Source organism: Protomyctophum parallelum (assembly GCF_964188405.1).
Source record: "Protomyctophum parallelum genome assembly, chromosome: 1".
NCBI lineage: Eukaryota > Metazoa > Chordata > Actinopteri > Myctophiformes > Myctophidae > Protomyctophum > Protomyctophum parallelum.
The window spans coordinates 21,329,005-21,351,991 of NC_139697.1; the positions used below are offsets into that span (position 1 = coordinate 21,329,005).

The 22,987-nt window shown below is 43.9% G+C and overlaps 1 protein-coding gene and 1 long non-coding RNA gene across 3 annotated transcripts in view; one reads left to right on the forward strand and one right to left on the reverse strand.

Annotated features, from left to right (window-relative positions):
- col1a2 (collagen, type I, alpha 2) overlaps positions 1–1,895 on the reverse strand; it is a 32,688-nt gene extending 30,793 nt beyond the window's left edge. For both annotated transcript variants that reach the window (XM_083787117.1, XM_083787118.1), the window contains exons 1-2: positions 1,860–1,895; positions 1,231–1,314 (exon numbers count right to left, since the gene is read on the reverse strand). The gene's annotated coding sequence lies outside the window, so the exon portion shown is untranslated. The remainder of the gene's footprint in view (positions 1–1,230; positions 1,315–1,859) is intronic.
- Positions 1,896–2,408: 513 nt separating this feature from the next.
- On the forward strand, positions 2,409–22,578 carry LOC310874378. Its single transcript, XR_014570562.1, has 3 exons — positions 2,409–3,439; positions 9,830–9,919; positions 22,422–22,578. It is a non-coding gene; the product is annotated as an uncharacterized lncRNA (long non-coding RNA).
- The last annotated feature ends 409 nt before the right edge of the window (positions 22,579–22,987 follow it).

Here is a 22,987-nt window from a genome sequence, read left to right on the forward strand (position 1 = left end):
TGTTCATGCATTTAGCTGGATACAAAATGATGGGCAAATAGATTGAAATTATATGAATCTAGTAACTACAGTATGCAATCATTGTATGTGAACCCTCACCCTAATGACCTTAATCCTGTTCTACGGAGGTCATAAGGGGGGGTGAGGAGGGGTCAAAGGTCATCAGGTTAAGACTTTCATGACATAGTGGGCGGGGCAAAGAGCTACTGAAATACAAAGTGTTTGGAATGTGCTTTATGGGCAAACGTATAACTTATATATGATCCACATGCTACTGTGATCATGTTATACTCACAGCCTGGCCAGCATCCTGGTCTGAGCCATAGATGGGCCCAATAAATACCGATACAGTGCATCGTTCAAATATAGATTATTCACATGATCAGTGCTCGGCTGGATTTGTATAACACAGGGGAAGGAGGAGCAGATGCCATATACTGTATCAACTAGACAACAATGCATCTGGGACAGACCCAGAGGCAGAGAGAAGTCTGGGACAGACCCAGAGGCAGAGAGAAGTCTGGGACAGACCCAGAGGCAGAGAGAAGTCTGGGACAGACCCAGAGGCAGAGAGAAGTCTGGGACAGACCCAGAGGCAGAGAGAAGCTGCTGGGACAGACCCAGAGGCAGAGAGAAGTCTGGGACAGACCCAGAGGCAGAGAGAAGCTGCTGGGACAGACCCAGAGGCAGAGAGAAGCTGCTGGGACAGACCCAGAGGCAGAGAGAAGTCTGGGACAGACCCAGAGGCAGAGAGAAGCTGCTGGGACAGACCCAGAGGCAGAGAGAAGTCTGGGACAGACCCAGAGGCAGAGAGAAGCTGCTGGGACAGACCCAGAGGCAGAGAGAAGCTGCTGGGACAGACCCAGAGGCAGAGAGAAGCTGCTGGGACAGACCCAGAGGCAGAGAGAAGCTGCTGGGACAGACCCAGAGGCAGGGAGAAGCTGCTGGGACAGACCCAGAGGCAGAGAGAAGCTGCTGGGACAGACCCAGAGGCAGAGAGAAGCTGCTGGGACAGACCCAGAGGCAGAGAGAAGCTGCTGGGACAGACCCAGATGCAGAGAGAAGCTGCTGGGACAGACCCAGAGGCAGAGAGAAGCTGCTTGGACAGACCCAGAGGCAGGGAGAAGCTGCTGGGACAGACCCAGAGGCAGAGAGAAGCTGCTGGGACAGACCCAGAGGCAGGGAGAAGCTGCTGCGTGTTTTGTGTGAAGTGAAGACAAAGAAACCTACTCCTCCGAGTCCAGGGGGTCCAGGGGGGCCGGGGGGTCCATCGAGTCCGTCTTTTCCATTTCTTCCGTTAGGTCCCTGAGGCCCCTGCAAAACATAGGCAACGTTGTCAGTAAACAGTTACTGAAGGCTTATGATGATGCTACTGTACCACGGTGAGACGTTAAACTATGTGAGATTGAAAGCGGGCATACTGTAAATTATGAGGTATCCGTTGTAAATCATACTATCTCACTGTTGGAGATTATCGTATTACCAATGCTGTATGCTATCTTAATTCAACAAAAGTGGGCAAAAAGATGCACAAATTTGTGTCAAAGAAGTGAATTAGGTGAAGATGTTGTAAAGGAATTAATAATTGAAGGAATGATAATTGGTAATACAGTTTGAATAAAATACAACTTTCTTTGAAACAACTGCCATTGACACTGAGCATGTAAACAAAGGGGTGTGGCCTTTACGGCGTTGACAGGTCACATGACGTCACACGACGCCACGTCAAGTACACAATACAGAGCAGACCACATTAGAAGCTCTAGTGGCCAATCTGGCCACACCAACAGCTCATAATGGTCAGCATGGTGTTTCGGATTTGTTTAACTCAAAGGTAGTAAGGTTTTCTTTCAACTCACTCTGTCTCCTCGAGGCCCTTTGTCACCTGAGGGTCCCTACGGTGAGGAAAAACAAAACCCAATGAGGCCCAAACACAAAGCAGCTTACAACTTCAGAAACACATCAATGCCACATCATGCATCTAGCAAAGCATGCCACTATACGTGTACGACTCACCTAAACCCGAAATTCATACTCAGTCATATGACCGTGTCACTTAACTGACAATCCGACAATAACTGATTTTCAAGCTAAGAATGAGGCAGACACTGTCGTACTACGGAGTATGAATTAGGCTTAGGTTGTTTAGTGTTGTGTAGTGTCTCAAGGCCACTACATGAAGGTGTCCACTAAATGTGCACGTACTGTAAACACACCATGTACAGTAATCAGAAGGCATGCAAGACAAAGACAACACATTTCAATCAACTCCACGAGACCATAGGCCTTACAGTGCATCACAATGATGAACTTTTAACCTTTTGCTGGCCTGAACTGCTTCATTCTCACAATATAATGCCACACTCTGGATGCTAAATGACACATAAAAAGAAGGTATTTGTGCTCACCTGGGGTCCCAGCTGAATAGAAAAGAAGATAAATAAATGCAAGATTTATTTATTCTGTCTTTTCAAGCGTGCCTTTCTTGTGTCATTTAATGTGCATGCTACAGCAACCATTCATCATTGTGTCTTAAATATGTCCTGTTATCATTACACAACACAGCATGCAAATATGTCATGGTAATAATAATGAATGGATATAGCCTATTTAGCACATGCTCCTACATAAACCTGCTTTACAATAAAAACTGTGCAAATTACATAAATACTCAATAATTGCCATTGTCATGGTTACAGGTGTATCATGACGAGGCCATGCCCCCACCAGCATTAGAAGACACGTGGTTACTGTTTACAGGTAAACATAGTCGTGATAAACATGACTATATGTTTACGCCCGCTGGCCTTTAAAGACACCAGGATGCTGCTTAGTAATTTGAAGCCATTTCAGTGACGAGCAGAACATTTGAAACGAATAAAGCTACATTCTATGCCTGATCTGTCAATCCAATCCAATGCATAAGAAGGGCAAAACAACCGATCTCCCGTTATGCAATGTGAGATGGTGGGAATGTCTGATCAGTTTCCGAGTTACATTTTTCAGTTTAATAATGACTTTCTCCCCCTTTTTTGGACGCAGGCTGCTCTCTTCAGACACTGCTCTGAGACCAGCTTGCTCCTCTAAAATCCAATCCAAACCAAGGCGCTGGGGAGGAAGCAGAACTGACCAAACGCCAGCTGTTAGGGGGCAATCTCACCCTGCCCCTCTCTCTCTCTCCTGTCCTCAGAAAGGATCCTTTGTACCAGGCCCCATGAGTACCCCCTTACAGGCAGGTTTTAGCTTTCACTGACATTAACTGTAGCCAATGAGACCCTCACCTATTCATGAAACAGGAAGGGAGAGACTGGGGGAGAAGTAACTTTCATAAATGCTCTGCTATCGCCGAAGTCGCTCAAATTGCTCAGACGAGATTTAGGCAAAGTGTCTTTTCAGTGCGTGTTATGGATGCGAGGAACGCAGGAGACAGCAAAGAAAGGTAAAAACTGAACAATTTGCTTTTGATAAACTCATGCATTATGTAATATGTACTAACCCCGTCTGTGGTGTGTTTGTAGGAGAAGGAAGAGAAGGGAAGGGGGAGAGAGAAAATGGATACTCTTGTTAGAACACATAATATTTTTAGGACATAATCAGCTTAAAACAAAATCATACAGCATCTAGACATCTATAGGCCCCGTCCTTTAGAATAGGCTTCTATTTCAGGGGCATCACAGGAATCTACACTTTAACATTCTGGAGAATGATAGCCTGCACTAGTCTATAGGCCCACACTGGAAAACCAGTCCATATGGAGCATATGGAGATAAAAGTAGCTCCTTCATCTAGCAAATCGCTGCATCTGCCACATATCCATTGATCAGTGGTTCTCAAAGTGGGGTCCAGGGACCCTCAGGGTTCCTTTGAGGGGGAATCCAAATGGCCCCTTACAGGTCTGTAAAACTCAGAGAGTGTAATGAAACCAAAATAGTCGCCTATTATGGGCTCCTTGAAATTGAAAACCTTTGAGAACCACTGCGATAAGACAATGAAAGGCGACATTGTGGACGCGTAAAGGCCTCACGCGTTCCTTGGAGCAACGCACTGCGAGCAGTCGACGTAGGTACGGCCGTGACGAAAGCTGTGACGTGCGTGTGAGTGACATCATTTTGTCAGGCGTTCCTAGAGGTGGCCGTTGTTTTCTGACCGAATCAAGCGTAATTCAGAGCCTCTACGTTGCGTAAATATCATTCGTGGCTGTTGGTGCTGTATACATTTCAGGTTAGAAATGTTCACACACATTCTTGCGTCATATCTTTAAAGGCAGTGACCGTCCTATATCCTTCAGACGTCAGTTCAAAAGGTCAGGTTTTAAGGGTTGCATTTTGTCTGATGATGACAAACTGAAATGTTTGCAGTATTCATATTGAATCAGTTGGAATGCTCCATTCGGGTCCATGAAAACAAATCAGAAGCTCCAGCTGCTAGCAGGCCCAGGCAGGTATGTTATTATGCCTGTGGGACAGGAATATTTGGTCTACTGATACACCAACGTGATAAGAAATACAGCATTTGGAGTAGGATGTGGTTAACAACTAACTACTGTATAAACAGCTGAATATAATACTCTGCCATCGAGTCTATTCTGTCCTGTAACTATTGGAAAAGTGCCAGATTAGTTAAAGAGGACAAAAATAAATCTAAATACCCATATTGCGCCGAATATAAGACGACTCTAACCCCCATTTTGCAAGACTCATTTCTGGGAAAAGAACATTTAATGTCAAATAGTCTAGTCCCCGATTATAATACGACGACAGTTGTAGGATAAAAAGTCTTATATTCAGGCCAATAGGGTAAAAGAAAATCAGACTGCTGAGGTTAAGCCTTATATAAGAGAGTGATGAACAGGTATTTATTTATTTTACAGTTATGTATTATTGCTCATTTGGGTATATCTATGGAAGTGTCATTGCCCTGGTCAGGTTTGGTAATGACTGGGCCTAGACCCTTGATCTATGAGGCCTCATGGATCATGCCCAGACTAGACCACAAGGCGGCGCACTTGAGTGTTCAAAGAGAATTCTCCCTACTTTGAAGTAGAATGCTGAAATTGGTGAAGCTGCCTTTAATTATTAAAGATAAAGACATCTGCATTCATTATAATCTAATTATTAATACATCACTATGACGTATACATGTAATTATATAACATTTTGCTACTACTAACTCTGGTACGACCGTATGAACCAAAGAAGGACATTGAAAAGGCCCCATTATAGCACTAAACAATAACAATGTAATGTATTTTAGCACAACGTGTCATTTCAGCCTATGTGTTGTCTTGATAACTGGATCTGTCTGTTGGAGGAGAAAATCTAATTGATGCCCCCCCCCCAAAAAAAGGATGCTCGCAACCACGGCCGCCAGGGGGCGACGTAGCCGTTCCCTACAATACTAGAGCTTCATCCTCTGAACGCCTGGATGGAACAATGTGTACAACGCCCCAAACTTTTCATCCCAGTAGGAAACTATAGGGAGTAATAGCCCAGCTTTAACCCAAAATATATAGCTCCAAAAGACATTAAATGTTAATGAAAGAGACTAAGGTATGTTTCTTTCAAAGCCATAACAACTTTTTGGTCAACGTTGCTTGCTTCTCCCTCATGGATAGCCTATACTAAATCAAATTGTATCCTTTGGGAAACACTGAAGAATAACGAAATATCCATCGAATGAGCTCAGTCCGTTGACCGTTTAAATCAGGGTGGTTTGTGCTGTCTTCATAGGTTCAGCTTCAAGTAGTACATTCCCAGCTGTAAAAGTCAAAGCTCAAAACGCAGCTCAGCGAGATCCTCAAAAACTTTGGGACCCGAAAAGTAAGTATCCAGAGGGAAAAAAAGCATGATTATTCAAACTTACATTGGCATGAGGCTAGGTATGAGGTTGCTGCAAGCAGCAAGAGAATCCGGGTATCCACAAAGCTGAGCATGTCTCTAAACAGACATGCAGACTCCTTGTGCCTGCTGTGCCCCTTGTTTTTAGACCACCTTTACGCTGGCATACAGTTGTAAACGACGCGCGTAACTCCAAAGAAACCTGCTGCCGTGATGCTAGAATAATAAAGTTCGATCGGCCCTATTTATACGGCAGGAGGTTCCCTCGCATGCGTGTCAAAAGTCGGCCCACTGGCCAATGGGGGAGCAGAAGCTGAAATCTGACTGCGCTCCCTCTAGCTCGCACAGCCCAGCAGTCAGTCATGTGGTCCAGAATCTCCCAGCCTTCTTCTCCCCACTGTAAACCGTTTGGCACAGCATCGGCGATGATGACGAGTGCAACGTTTTAATTAGATCCATTCTTTTTGAGGACGTGGACAGCGTCGACGTTTAAAAGGGAGATGAAGGCCGTACTTTTTTTTTCTTCTTCTCAGACCGGTCTTTTACGCGTGGTGCATGGTGGCGCATCCGGAGCGTCCGAACCCAAATGGATGGGCACCGTGCAGGGCACCGGTGTGCGCGCTGCGCTGCCCGGGTAGAGTGTGCGTAAAATGCGCCATGAGGCGCGGTGCGTCGGCTGGCATTCGGTCCGGGCACCGGGAAGTCCTAGGCCTCTTTAAACTCGTCATGTCTCTTATAGAGTTTATATTTCGTAAAGCGGAGATGGCTGACATTTGATTTGCTGTGAAGTTAGGAGGTGTTTGTTTTTTGTTTTACGCATGGATTAAAAAATACTTCGCACGTCCAAGCTCAATAATTTTATTTCAGTGGCTGGTATGGCATGTAATCGTGTCATTGTGGCTCTTTTGACTAGTCTACGTATAGCCTACTGTGAGTAACACGTAGCAATATCCTTCATAGCACTTTTTTTTCTTTTTTTTTTTCATTTATCCACGTGCAAAGCATTCACCATTATACACCTGCAGCCATTGTACAGTGTCCCACAATAGGCCATAAACCTATATTGCTTATGATGACAAACATCTAGCAAAAAATGTGACCTAATTGGTAGGAGTTTATAATTTGATTCAAAACTTAACAGCCTTTAATTATGCAGCAAATGCTTATCTATATGGAATGCAATGGAGAAACTATCACAACACAGCCATGCATACTGGGAGAGCTACAGGTGTGAGGGACATATCTAATTTCACCCCCCCCCCCCCCTTCTCTCTCTCTCTCTCTCTCTCTCTCTCTCTCTCTCTGAGCTCCTATACCTGGCCACATGACCAGACCTGCAGTGTGTTGAGTGGTCTACTTACTACTACTACTACTGTGGCTCGTAATAGGCATAGTCAGAATGGCCCTCATACACAAGCAATTGATAAGATCACACTGCCACTGTCCCTCCCAATAAATGGATTAGACAAAACATGTCAAAACATGACAAGTGATATACAGATTCCCTCTGGAAAGGTGTCTGCATGTGTGAGTCACTGACAGTCATCACTGCACTGTCATACCTTCTGGATATACATTTTTGCACTTTCATCTTTAAGAGTCAAAAGGTATTATGTGTAAATATCAACTAGCAACTATAAGTTCATGATTAATAGACAATACCTGCAGTGAACCTAAAGATGAAACCGTATATATTAACCACATACTGTAAACCCTAGATACTTAGTTGAACAGGGTCATCCGTTGCTCTGTCACTTTGACCCTCTTCACCAAATCTCTGGCGAAAATAGGCGATTTACAAATGTTCACTATGTTATGATATGCCCAGCATATAGGGTTCACGTGGTTACTGGTGTGCTCTCTTACAAATAATGTTATTACATTTAGACTAGGCCAGTATAAGTCCACATGGTAAATGATGAATGGGGACGACCCTCCAATCACAGAGACCACACCAAGAACACACAATATTTGAACAGTGATGGATAGCATGCACTCCATGCTGCTAAGCTATTCAACAATTGCAATACAGTGCAGGGATTTCTATGCTATTAGTCTTTCTGTTCAGTTATGTTCAATTCTGTTCCATTCTGTGCTGAAAGATGCTGCTGCCTTTTTTTTCTTTTACCTATAGCCTTTGAAACCATACAGACAATAACTTCAATGGAAATTCTTTAGCTTTAGCTTGTATCTGTTCATGGCACTGACCAGCTCAAAATGGCTGCTCAACTATCTATTATTTTTTCTCCCCTTCTCTTCGTGGACAGTTCTCCTCTCCCTCCTCCCCCTATGCCAGAAAAAAGTTAGTCATCGCAGGAATATCCAGACAACCTCATCTCACCCCCCCCCCCTCCCCCCCACCAGCAGTCCCAAGTCAAAAGGTTGAAAAAGAAGGGAGAGAGAGAGAGAGAGAGAGATAGAGAGAGAGAGAGAGTGTGTGTGTGTGTGTGTGTGTGTGTGTGTGTGTGTGTGTGGAGGCTGTATGGGAGGGGCCATGCAGATGAAATGTGTTTTAAAGATGGCAGTTCTCCCATTGACAACATGCTGTGTTTTCTGAGGATCTGGAGGCAGCAGGAGTATGAAACCGTTTACACGATCGGCTAGTTTGTGCCTAAAGGTATCTTCATCACCTTTTCATGACATCATGTAATAATTTACAAAATACAGATATCTAAATATACCGGCAGCAAATTCAGATTGATCCTAAAATAGTGCAAAAAGCAGCCAACATATTTTCAGGTGTGATGCTGCTATAAACCGGAACCTTTGATTTGGGCCAGCCAGCCACCCAAGAATGCAAGAAGTTTATCACTGAAGGCTGTCAGGTAGTAAACCACTTAGAGACTGTATACTTAGATAAGCGGAGTGCCCCAGGGCTCTATACTAGGTCCCCACCTTTCCTCCCCCCCTCGCTCTACACCAAATCTCCTCGCTGAATATAGCAGATCTACAAGCTCACGACACATTGCATTGCAACACGCTGTGGGGCTTATAGATCTGCTGTTTTCGCATAATGTTCACCCCTAGAAAGAGCACACTTATAGGGTTTACGTCTCCAACAACATCTGTAATGGTAGCTTATAGCTTCAGATTTGGGTTCTGGTTCTATAGTTCCCTCGCCAATGCAAAAAGATATGCGTCATATAACACAATTGAATGTATTTGAATGTCATCCCTTCATAGAGTATCCAAGTGCATTGATACAGAGGTTTCAATATAATCTCACAATTTATTATATATAATACATTGTATGTCGATATTCAATGATGGTGGCCGAAACATTATCAAAACAAATGATGTGTCCCAGTTCAGATACTTTGTGATCGTGGCTAAGGCATGGCCACAGCCAGTATAGCATAACTGGTACAGGAGACACCAATTCAGACTTTTAAATTCAACTCAATTCTTCTTTTTTAACCTTCAGCCATTTTGAATATAACTCCTCTTGTTGTCTTCCGAATGCTGCATGCCAGCTCGGCATGCACTCTGATTCCTCCAGATGTTCTCTGCTCTGATTGGACGTCTCCGGGCCGTCTCCTGTTTGGTTCCTTCTTCTCGCAGTGTCTCATGTTTCCCTCGGATCCAGAGGCAGGCCGCTAAGGATTATGGGTGGAGCGAATCCCTTCATGCCAGGGGTAGTTGTCCACCTGCCAACCAGCTGAAAAGGAAGAGAATACGTGAACATACAGTAGATAGGACTGAAATACTATGATAGATTGTTAGACACGGAGCTATAGACATAATCTATAGCTCCGTGACTTCTCATATAACATGTTTAATGTTTTCAAGGCCTCTCAGCAACACAAAAGCCTATCACCATCTATAGAATACTGTGTATAGCCCGTGCAAAACAAAAACTAATCTAAACGTGCGTCACAAAACCATCGGTGCCACATGATATTGCAGTAAGCATATATGCGTTCAGAAAGTAGTCTTTATTGTAGACCTTTCTTTTGAGATAATGTTCTTGCCATGTTTTGCTTTATTTCAAGGTCAGAAAGAGGAGAGACATGATGCCATGCCAGGCAATGCAGATTCAAAGGCAGCAGGTCCTCACTAGGTGCATATGGCTGAGCCACCAGGTAAGTCGGAAGAGAGGACATTGTAGAATATCGGTTAAGAACAATTTTGAGGATTTTGTAGCCTAATGTAGGCTAATTCCCATTTCCAAAACTTCATCTCAGAGTCCAAATTTGTAATTTTACGCCACTACAATAATTTGAAAACTTTAGTTACTATAGTTACTTTGTAGATTTGGATTATTATTATAAGAACTTTTCTCAAAGAGAAAACCAGCACTCACGGAACTCTCGTTTTAAGGCACTTTTAATTATTATTTTAATCAGTTGACATGGTAGAGCAGCAGTACAACGAACTCGTTTCGGTGTTCAAGACTTCATCAGCGTTGTCTATCTGCTGGAGACACCGGAAGTGACACATTTGATAGTCTCCCTAGGTAAAGATGCTCAGAGTGTTTAAAAGCAACTGGAGTCGTGCGAGCTATTACCCTGATAAAATGATTATTATTATAAAAAATACATTAACCACTTCAGCCCCATATACATTTCATCCATTTGAAAATAGCCGATCTACAAGCTCACAGTGCGTCGCCTAGCACTGCGCCAGTGCATTAGCGAGTCTCTCTCACTAACGCACTTTGTGCCAAGAGTCACAGAGTAACTTATTCTACTACTACTATTTCCGGGATGTGCCTGTGCCGATCCAGTTGGATGCATTTTATGACAAAAATAGTGCATTTTAGAGAGAAGCTGGGGACCTGAGACACTTCCCAGCCTGGAGAATAGACTTTCACCAACACAAAACAGGCTTTGTTTGGGTGATTAGCAGAGTAATTTTGTTTATTTGCGATAAAACGTTGGACCGCTCGCACAGCGGTGGAATTCACCTGTGTGCGCAGAGGCCTTCCCGCCAGGCGTTAGTGAGAGAGACTTGCTAATGCACTGGACCAGGGCCATGCGACGCAATTGTGAGCTTGTAGATATTTTTAAAATATTTTTATACATTTGAAAACTTGAATGGGGACTATCTTGGAAATGAGTACTTTTGCTTTAAGTACATTTTGACACCGATACTTTTGTACTTTGTACTTTTGAATTCTGGACTTTTACTTGTAACAGACTTCTAAACAGAGTAGTTATACTTTGCAGTATTAGTACTTTTACTTAAGTAAAAAATTTGAGTACTTTTTCCACCACTGTCTGTTTAACACTATACTGTCCTATATAGAATACGGTATCTTGCAATAAATTGGGATCGAGGTAGAGAGATCCAGTGGATCGAGGTAGAGAGATCCAGTGCCAACTACGGATCAATCTGAATTGGGAACAACTATTTTACAGCAAGCAAGTTGCAAAACTTGTTTAGCTCACGCAGACAGACAGCACAGTTACTGTAGCTTACTGTAGGAATAAAAGTGGAAGAATTCATGCCTGCAGGAGCAGGGCACAACATAATTATATGCAAAGTTGCGTGCATTGCTTTTTGGCGTCATACGAACTCAGGAAAACAAAAAGACAAAAGCGTGATAACCTCGGTTCAGCATAGCATTAGCATATTGTAGCATTCACGTAGCATTTCTGAAGCCATATATGAACAAAAACCTATAGTTTAGCTCCTGCAGGATATATCCCCTGTAGCCTACTTGTTTCCATTAAGCGCTGCGCTAGTCAGACACACCCTGTGGAGACATGCCTTGTTGAACCTGTGAACTGCGCAGGGAGGGGTTGGGTGGAGCACAACTCCAACCAACTCATGGTACTGTATCTGCATTCATATTCAAAATAGTACAATATCACATTCACATTATTGTTCAATACACACATTTAATCATCAGACAGCATGAGGCTTAGAAGCATTTGCACTTTATATATACGTATATACCTCTGGCATTTGAGGTGGTCAGATATACTGGCATTCCTGAGGAGCAGACGTGTTCTCTGTGACCTGGGAGTTGTAGAGGTTTCATTTTGTTTTCCACTGTCCACTGACTGTATCATGATTTAAGAAACTCTTTATTTGACAAAAATCCAGGATAAGAATTAACCCAGATTTGTTTCGGGATGTCTGAATGTTGTGTTAATTTGGCTGTTCACCGAGGAGGTTTTTGTTTTGTTTCACGTGAGTGCGTGCGTGCGTGCGTGCGTGTGGTTGATCTACCATTTTGTCAAATAATGCTATGTATGGAGATATGGACCACACACCTGAGTACCAGCAGTTGTCCGTAGAGGTAGAGTGATGATGGAGGAGAGAGAAAACTAGGGAGAGAGAGTGGGTGATTAAGGAGGAGGAGCACTAACACTCCTATAATCATTTCACTTCACTGAAAACTATAAAGAGAAGTACAGACAAGAGAGGAGAGTTTCAAGAAGAGGGAGGGAGGACGAAATTGTTCAGACACACACCGGTGTTGATTTTGTAGACTAATGTGACCACCTTTTTTCACTGACGAAAACTCAATGGAAACTACGTGAAAACTAAGCTATGATGGCTAAAACTAAGACTAAATATACTGACAATTTCACCAACAAATGAAAACGAGACTAAAATGTTAGCAAGGAACTAGTGGAGAAGAGATCCAGTATAAGTAATTTTACACTTGGTTGCATGCTGAAAATAGCAGCGGCTATTTTAGAGTAAAATCAGCCATTATGACGGCATCATAGCAAGGCCAAAACACATTTTAGTCGACTAAATCAACTGTAAATCTTTTGATATTTAATCGACTAAAACTAGACAAACACTAAAACATTCCAGGTGACTAAAATCTAAATTTGCTGTCAAAATCAACACTGACACACACAGGGGCTCGCAGAGTACAACTACACACACACACACACACACACACACAAAAGCAGTCAGGTACGTGTGCATAAAGTATATGCATGCACAACGCATTTTGATTAGGCACACACAAGTATAGGCTACACACACACACACACACACACACACACACACACACACAGACACACACAAGCTCACACATACCTGTGCATGCAGTACAGTACATGCACACATGTACAGTAGACACAGTGACGTGCACACTATAGCAGCAGACGACTACGGGGCAGCTGGGGTTTTGAAATTACAGCCTATGATCCAGGGAGCTTTTCTCTCTCCATCTCTGCTCAGGATACTGTGGTGATAAACTTTCCATTTGAAGCCATGCGAAGGGAAAACATTTAAAGAAATGTGTTGAGCTTTGGTATAGAACCTTGGGTTGTCCTAAAACACCAGAGTTGCTTGCAAAGTAAACCATATAACTCGATGTATTAAATGGCCTCAATTTGGGGACTATAAGGACACTACAGAAGTAGCCCATTGCATGGTGCAGTATAGTCTTTTGAAAAGCGCTTTCCTTTCTCGGAGGTGAGCTGGAGGCTGCTGACACATGCTCGAGGCTTTAAGCACCATGAAGGAGACAAGCTGCTTCAAAGCACTCCGCTCGCTATGGCCGGCCTGACAGGCCTGAGCGCATATCAGAATGCCGAGGCCACTGGCATGCGTTCTGCTCAGATCACCCAGGAAGGAAGGAAGGAAGGAAGGAAGGAAGGGAGAATAAGGTACCGTGCAGGGACCCGTAAAAAGAACGGCCACACATTTTAAGGAGCTCTCATTTACTTTATGTGCTTCAAATTATATAACTACCCAGCCAAGTCTGCAAGGGCTCCTCTCTCTCTTTCTCTCTCACGGTCTCTCTCCCTTTATTTATCACCATTTCTCTCTCCCTCTTCCTCTTCCTCTCCCCCACCCCCGCCTTGTTCTTATCTCCCCCCACCTTCTCTTTCTCATTTACCCCCCTCTTTTTCTTCTTCCTCTTCTTCTCCTCCTATTGATCCCTCCATCCCTCCATCGTCTCTTTCTCTCTCATTACCCCCCCCTTTCTTTTCCTTCTCTTGATCCCTCCCTCCTCTGACTCTACGCCTCTAGGCTATAGCACAGCTGCAGGCTGTTTCCAGTGGAACATTGTGAGTGTGTGTGCAGACCTGCTGCTGAAGACAGTGAGGGGGTGGGGTTATTGAGAAGGTTCTGCTATCGGGGAGTGGGCATGGGCAGATGTTTGGGGGAGGGAGGGAGGGAGGGGGAGGTACGGGAGAGTATAAATACATGTCAACAATCGCAAATGAACATGGCGGAGAAGTTGAGTCAGAGGCTAAGGGGGTCTTTTCTGCCGGAGATATATAGGAAGATACACTAAGCTCGCACGCATGCACGGACACGCACGCGCCGATGAAGTTGAAAGCTTGGACAAAATTGACGCTGCTAAATCCTGAGCTTTTAATGTCTCTGAGTTAAACTAATGCTCACGGAGTACTCGTCTTGTATAGGCCTATTGATCGTATAGCATAAGCCTACTGTTAGCAAAGAACATTCTCATCCTTTTTGTTTAATTGTTTTGCTAATCAAAGGTTTCTCTGAGGATGTATCTCAGGCGATCCAAAAACAATACCCCTGAAAGACAAGAGAGTTGAAGCAATGAGAATGAGAGGACGTGAATACAAAAAATAAAGAATGAAGAGAAAAAAGGGGAAAGAAAATGAAAATCAAAGTGAGGGAGCCTCCCTTGGCTGGGACTAACACATGGTTAGGTCTGCCTGCGTGTCCACATGACTCAGTCTGGTCAGCTAAGGCATAATAAACGTGACAGAAATATCTCCGCACAATGTCACTGGAGTCCACGGCTAGCAGCTAATTGCTGGATAGAGCTGGCCCGCGGTTTGAGAGAGAGAGAAAGAGAACAGAAACCCAGTGGCATTTAGAGACTGTCCAGCCAGGAGTTTTATTTTAGACATGCCTGAATAAATAATGCAAAGGGCGTTTCGGTCGAGGAAGAGATCATTTCACAATGGATTTAAGGCCCAACTAATTCTACTGGTGAACTTGTGACACCGAGATAGTTATACCAGCAGTGGCAGACTTGGGCTGTCTGAGGGGCAAGACACTTTCCGGGGAAGCGGTCACTTCCGTGGTGCGGTGCGGGGCAGGGCTTAGGAGGCAGCCAATCATGACTAGGTCGCTACTACGTGATTGGCTACACGAGTTTCAGACTATACCATTGGCTTATGGGGGCAGTCAATCATGACTAGGTCGCTAATAACAACGGGCCTGTTGTATGTGAGATTTCACCTGAAAAAAAGAAAGAAAAAGGGAACATCCATGCAGGAAGTTGTGATGCATTTATGGTGAAATAATTCCAAAACCTGGTTAGATTTAAATCGTTTTATTATGTGACACATATTACTATTACTGCTAAACCTCTAAACCTCTCACACAGTCTCATGCACCCACATGCCCCCCACGCACGCACACTCACACACGCACACGCACGCACGTGCGCACACACACACACACACACACACACACACACACACACACACACACACACACACACACACACACACACACACACAATGAGGGTGATATAGTCAGGGTGATGGAATCCTCTTTTGGCCCTGTGTTTCGTGTTTGTAAATATAAATTATCGCATCTGGGCAAACTGGGGATGTCCCTCTCAATGGCTTGCAGCAGAAGTTCTGAGATCTTCTATTGCTCCCCACCTCTATTCCTGAGCTGGAGTCTTGATCAACTTCACGTTGATGCATTGGTGGTGCATTTATTGTGTCTTCAACCTTTCAGTACAAATCATTCTATGTAACGCCTTTAGACTGTTTACATTAACACGTTCTATAAGTTGAATTAGCTGAGATATTGTGTGGAATCAAAATGTTGTGAAACCCATCAGTATATATAGTTTTGGTCTGACATATCTTTCCCATGAACTTGTTAACGATATATGGATTTAAGGTTAACTCAACTTGGATGGATCGAAATCCGACTTTGACAAAGTAGCATGCTATCGTGCTCTCTTCAATTTTAATTGGTAGGAAAAAAAATCATGTCTTCTACATACTGTATGAAGCAATCCTTAATATTAGGTATAGGCCTACACAGTAGCTCCGTAAGGATGTAGCACGGGGATGGACATGTATACAATTTGTACATAGCAGTACGAGTCGTGTGCACACTGCTGTGCACAATGTGTCATTGTCGGCGTCATCAAAGCGCAGAGGCTGGACTTATATTGTTAAACGGAGTCTACATTAGCAAATCAAGGGTTAAACTGAGCTCAGCATGGCGAGCAGAGAGTGGAGAGAGTGCAGAAATCTTTTCCATATTACAGCACACACGAAGAACACATTTAAGTGAGTCCAGCTGTCTGGAGTCTCTCTCTCTCTCTCTCTCTCTCTGTCTCTCTCTCATGCTCTCGCTTTCCCACTCTCTCTCCCTCCCTCTGTCTATCTCTCCCTCTCTCTCTCTCTCTCCCCCCCCCCCCTCTCTCTCTCACATCTGGGAAAATGCTCTCTGAGACCAGGTCGACATGCCAAAGACAAGAGAGAGACAACGGCCCGGCTCCGTCCGTCCGCAAACTGGCTTTTATTGAAAAGGGCAGGCACAGCTATAGAGCTTCATGCAGCTAAAAACAAATTGGAGAAACGCAGAACGCTTTTAACTTTGATGAACAACAACCACACGGCAGATGACACTTTAGGATGCTACATAAAGCCGATAGATTGCTACCATTCGTGGGCCTCAAATGAATGAGGGAGGGAGGGAGGCTGGGGAGGGGATCAGGGGGGAACACGTATGAGTCACAGAGGTCCATTGGCAGAGTCTCTTTTCTAACACCGTCGTTCTTAGAGAATCTGTCGTGAATGTTAATGCCGGTCGAAATCTGATACCCCACGTTTTTATTTATTTATCGCTCCTCCCATTATTTCCCTTGTATAGCTCCGCCCCTTTAGAATTGCCCTGGGTTTCTGCTCTTTTACTTTTCAAAGTCTGGGATGTTCACTGGCACAAAACATTCGTGGGGGAGGTATCTTTCCAGCTCTCCTTTTTTCCAATAGGCTTATGGAAAAAGTGTCGCTCGTGCAGTGAATCGGAGGTCCACATACCACACTAATGTGATTTCCAACTGCCTCCACTGCCCCCACAGTAATGTGGGCAATTATGGCTATTGCATATTCAACTTTAAATGGTGGAAATATCAGACATGATGTTGTGGAAGCTACACAATATATAAGTTCTGTTTTTCAGATGCTCTTTGTTAATTGAGCTGCACACGCACAAGCGCACACGCACACGCACACACACACACACACACACACACGCACACGCACACACACACACACACACACACACACACACACACACACACACACACACACACACACACACACACACTTCTATAAGGGAGGCGGAGTGGAACTCTGAAGTGACAAATCTCCTCTTCTCGACAAATCCTCCTTCCTCCTCCTCCTTTTCTCCCACGTCTTACCGTTCCCTCCGCACGGCGCAACCAATCCTGCTCATGGCTGAGACCTCCCCCTTTTTTTTCTCCATCTCCACGTTTCATTTCATCAATTGTCCCCAAAGCCGCATTCAAAATATAACATTTAAAGTGATGAAGCCGCATAACACTTTCATTCTTCATCTGATCCTAATGGAATGTAGCATATTTCACATTCTTATACTTTGGTTGAGACGTTTTGCAAGGAAAGGTCATGAAGAACTGTGCCAGTTTAGGGTGAAAAGAGCAAATGAGAGCACTGTAATTATATGTCCAGTGTCAGGACCTCAAAACTATAAAAGGGATGTTTTGTGGTTGTCATCACATCAGATTGAGAAAGATTCTATGAGAAAGTCTATGAGAAAGATTCTCTGAGATATTATAGACACAGCTATACAGTTTGTTTGATTGATTGAAAACTGTATGAACAGTTTGTAGAATGAGCACAGTTCAATACTTTTAGAATATGGGTTTTAAACCAGATTAGCTCCATAAAAAGAAAAGAAAAAAAGGAAAATTTGTACACTCTTGTCAGAGTTAAATGAATACTGAATATTTTACTGTGTAGTGTGTGTATAGCCTTTTCCACCGAGCCATTTTGAGGAGCCAGTCAACTTTGGGCTCACTCTCTTTATGGTTGCAGTCGTCAACAATCCAGGAAGTAAAATGACTTTCCCAGACCTCCTCTCTTCCACTGAACCACTCAAATGATTTCAGCAGATGGAAAGAGAGAGAGAGAGAGAGAGAGAGAGAGAGAGAGAGAGAGCGTGAGTGAGTGAGAGAGAGGTCTCCACAGTATGCTCAAAATGTAATGAATTGGCCCAGGCGGTGGCGTAACCGTCTGGGCACCCGACTGGTGATCCAGTAGCAGTGTGCAGCGGGTTCGACTCCGAGCCCGACACGGCCTTTACTGCATGTCATCCCCCATCTCTCTCCCGTTTCCTGTCAGCCTACTGTATGTCCCTTCAAAAAAACAATAAAAGGCGTAAGCCGCAAAAAATAAAATAAAATTTTAATGAATTATGGGATCAATAAGCATGGACACTTTTCACGACAGGAATACTCTTAATTGTGGCAAGCACACAAAGCACACCAGCTCATCATTGAACAACAAGAGGGATGTATAGTTTCTCACTTACTGTCACTGTACTGTCACTTTTACTGTTTAGTGATGTCCTATAGACCGATTCCGTAGCGGGTCTCATGGTCGCAGCCTACGTATTTCCTGTAGGCGGACTCGACGTAGCTGCGGGGGTAAAACCCTCACCAGGCGCACCTCTTCCACTACAGTGAACGGCAGAGTGACTGATGTTAGTTTGCCTCAAACTTTACTCCTTTACCTGCTTTTTTACTAACACTAACATTACAAAGATGCCCAGAACATCGAGATGAACCTGTGTAGTTTATGGCTGCTCCAACAGTATAGTGGCAACATAAAAAAACTAAAAAAAACTGAATGTCAAAATATCCACCGTGGTGGCTGAGACCAGAGCCATTGAGTAATGGTTGAGACAAAGCAGTGAAAGGTCCTGAAAGATACATAATTTCAGTCTTACCCAATACCCACTCTTTCTGTTTTATGAACACAAGGCTGCTGTATTTTATACCTTATACTAAGCATTTAAAATATGAGGTATAAAGTACAGCAGCCTTGTGTTAATAAAACAGAAATATTTGGTATTGGGTAAGACTGGCGTTATGTATCGTTCACTGCTTTGTCTCAACCATTACTCAATGGCTCTGGTCTCCGCCACCGCGGTGGATATTAGACATTCTGTTTTTTATTTATTTATATATGTTGCCACTACTGTTGGAGCAGCCATAAACTACACAGGTTCATCTCGATGTTCTGGGCATCTTTGTAATGTTAGTGTTAGTAAAAAAGCAGGTAAAGGAGTAAAGTTTGAGGCAAACTAACATCAGTCACTCTGCCGTTCACTGTAGTGGAAGAGGTGCGCCTGGTGAGGGTTTTACCCCCGCAGCTACATCGAGTCCGCCTACAGGAAATACGTAGGCTGCGACCATGAGACCCGCTACGGAATTGGTCTATAGTGTTTCCTGTTTTCCCTAGTTGTGTTTGCCTGTCTTGTCTTACCTCCTTGTGATTACTAGTTTTCTCCACCTGTGTCCTGTTAGTCTCTTAGCCAATCCCAGTGTTGATTGTTTGTTCCGTTCACCTGTGTATTGTGATCCCTGTGTCTACTTAAACCCTCAGTTCTTTATGTTCCCTGCTTGACTATAGATGTTGTTATGGTGTTCTGTTCCCGTTATGTTCACCTAGTGTTTTCAGTATAATATATACTTTAATTTGATGTTCTCTGCTCCTGCCTGTCTGTTCAGCATTTTGGGTCCTATATTACTTGTCTTGAGTCACACCGTGACAGTATTACTGACTGATATCGTGACACTTACCACTCTCAGCCATATCGTTTTTTTCCCCAAAGTAAAACAAATGTCACATTATCATATTTCCCAGACAAGACAATAACAACTAAATAACACTAATAGAACAATAATTGATACAGACACGATGTGGTGCTGGGATATAAACCCTTCTCAGTCACTTAACTGTCCAGGACTTTAGAATTACTGTAGTAACACTTCTTAACCCCGTAAGTCCTGACTCCGGAGGTGCTGAGGCACCTGTCTATTCACAACTTTGGCCATAGATCAAAAATAAACACAGACCATTTTCTCCCTAGTGGCTTTAGATGTTGCATAATCGCAGTGCATTTATTTCGTAAATCAATCAATTGAGCCTTAAGTTAAAATGCAGTAAAATTTAACGATAACACAACCTCACTGTGTTTGTTTACCAGCTATCTCAAACATTTCAAGTCCCTGCAAGTTCAAATGGAATCCAGTGGCTTGTTTACAATACTGTCAAGTGTTCAAGTCAATGGGCTGATGAGCATGACATTTCAGATATTGTTCGAATAACAATACTAGGGCCTTACTCACACGTGCACAACAGACTGATGTATGGCTGATGCATGAGACTTATTTACTGATGCAAGCTCGCAATTCATTTCCAATGGGAGTCACATGGTTTGACACAACATTTGTGTTGTATGAGGGGGAGGGGGCAGTCGAAACACAGCCGAAAGCCGTACAACACAAATGTTGTGTCAAACCACGTGACTTCCATTGGAAATGCATTGGGGCAAGATGTAAACAAACCCTTTGTATACATCTAGGATGCATCAATGTTGTATGCTAGATCGAAAGGTGTGAGTCAGGCCTAAGGGTTTCAAAGCGACCCTGCTATCGATTCCTAGTGGCAGTGTTGCAGTTACATTGTTGTTGCATTACATTCGCATAAGGGTTAATGACTATGGTGAAATTATAAACATACCTGAAATAAAGCCATTAACGGAAAAGTTGGCAATGTTTATGTACAAATATATGGCCCAAACTGTGAATTGACAGTATGATACAGTTGTGTATTCACAGCACAGCAGTATGGTCTTTTAAAGGGACATCAAACAGTTGCTCTGCTGGACCAGGGTATTTGTTCAAGGCTCAAATCAGAGCTTGAACTGTCTGCCACCTGCTACCAATCAAACCTCCACACCTGCCAGGCTGCCACATAAACTCCTGTGTTGGACAAATCTGGCTTTTAAACAGCTCAAAGCGGGGGTCAAGTTTTCGACCCTGGGGGAAGAGAGCGCTGCTGCCACAGGTGGGGCCCGGTCGAATGATGTTAGATGTGTCTGTATAAGATGAGTGGGACTGTCTATAGCACCTGTACAGTTATGTATAGAGCCTCACCAGAATTATGGAATTAATTGTCCCCACCATAGAGTTATAAAGGATAGAGTGCAGACCGGCAGCGACAACCCCGCCCCTTGCTATTCATTTCAACAGAGGTTGCTCAGCGGCGTTTTGAAGCACCCGGAAGAACGTTCTACTCTACACCAAAATGTCAATGTTAAACCCCAGCTGCACGGGGTTTACTCGTGCTAAATGCACGGGCCCGTCTGCAGTCCCAGCCTTGACCAGTATAGAGCGTCGCAGTCCCTCCCCCTTTCAGAAAAACGAGTGGCCCAGGAAATGAAAACCCAATGCATTCTCCCATAGGCATTTCTTATTTAATTTATTTAAAGACCTTTTAAGCGCCGTACAACGCCAACTCTTGTCGTGACAAATCATGACAACACACACAACTTTTCGGGCCAAACAAAGAATTAGAAACTAGAAAGAAACGGCGTGTGTTGTCATGATTTGCCACGACAAGAGTTGGCTTCGTACGGCACTTAAAAGGTCTTTTAATAAATTAAATAAGAAATGCCTATGGGAGAATGCATTGGGTTTTCATTTCCTGGGCCACTCGTTTTTCTGAAAGGGGGAGGGACTGCGACGCTCTATAGAGCTTAATTTCCGGGCCTGTTAAGAACTCTAGTCTTCGCCGGCTGCCGGACACGGCTGCGCGAATAACTTTGGGGCAGGCCCCGTCTAGAGTTTAAATGGACAGGCATCAGCGTAACTAGATGGCAGTGGGCCCCAACGCAGGCTGATCAGCGAGTGGCCCTGACAGCACGCGTTCCACACCCCCACAGGGAGTGCAGTGCCCGCTGTCAAGTCTGTCCAGAGCCAGCACAAAAGCCTCTACCAAGCAGGGGGGCAGTGAAGCCAATAGTGTCTGAAGCGCGCCAGTAGGAAATCCTGACTTCCTGAAATATAATGGCCTGTTGTGGCGCTGTCATTGGGCCCAAAAAACCCCATAGCTCCATAGAGGTCCATGTATTTGGTCCCAACTTCACCTAGACTGTATTACCTTAATAAACATGGTCATGAATACTTTCTGCTTCCAGTCACTAGTTTAAAGTCTCATTTCTCATGTCATAATAATATTTTTGGAAAATGATGGTCCCATTTATTTAAGAAATGACCATAAAGTCGAGTATGCACACCGAGGTAAGACAAACATCAAATTGTCTTCCATGGAGGTGATGGTGAGTTTAACCAGAGAGAATGCCTGTGGAGGTAACATGGCTGTCTATGCAATCTGAACCCCTTAAATTAATGTTGAATGTGTCTTTGTCATGGCAGTAGGAGACTGGCAGCGTGTGCGGATGTGTCAACTCGGCTTTAGCACAATCCATCTGTATACACGGTGCATTTATTTCGCTATAGTTTTGTCTTACTGTATATGTATCGTTATCTGTCTGTAAGTTTTATGTTTCTTTTCCTTCTCTGTCTTCATGTTTTCTCAGGTCCAGTGTGTCGGTGAGCAGTAAACCAGCAGCCCAATGTCTGGGTCTACAGCGTGTCACTTTTTCCATTCTCTAAACCGCGGTGGGAAGAGAGCTGCCGAGGCTGTGAGGGGAGCTGACTGTTATCAGAGACAAGACCAGCTATAACCACATTCACAATGTGCTGCATCCCAACCATAGTCTGTAAAAGAATATGGACAAAGCGTTCTCCGGGTCTGATATGGACGTAAGATGAAGCCAGTCAGTCCGTGAATTGTAAATCGCCATCTTTCTAGATCCGTTTGGGCCCAGCTGGCCATTGGCTGGCCCAGACAACGAGTTTTTATTTTGACTCGAGCGGGGGGTGGATCCCGATCATAGACTGTAAAGGTAGCCACGCCCCTCAGAACATACTCGACTTTATGGTCATTTTTTTAATAAATGGGACCATCATTTTCCAAAAATTATATTATGACATGAGAAATGAGACTTTAAACTAGTGACTGGAAGCAGAAAGTATTCATGACCATGTTTATTAAGGTAATACAGTCTAGGTGAAGACTGTGGGCCCAAATACATGGACCTCT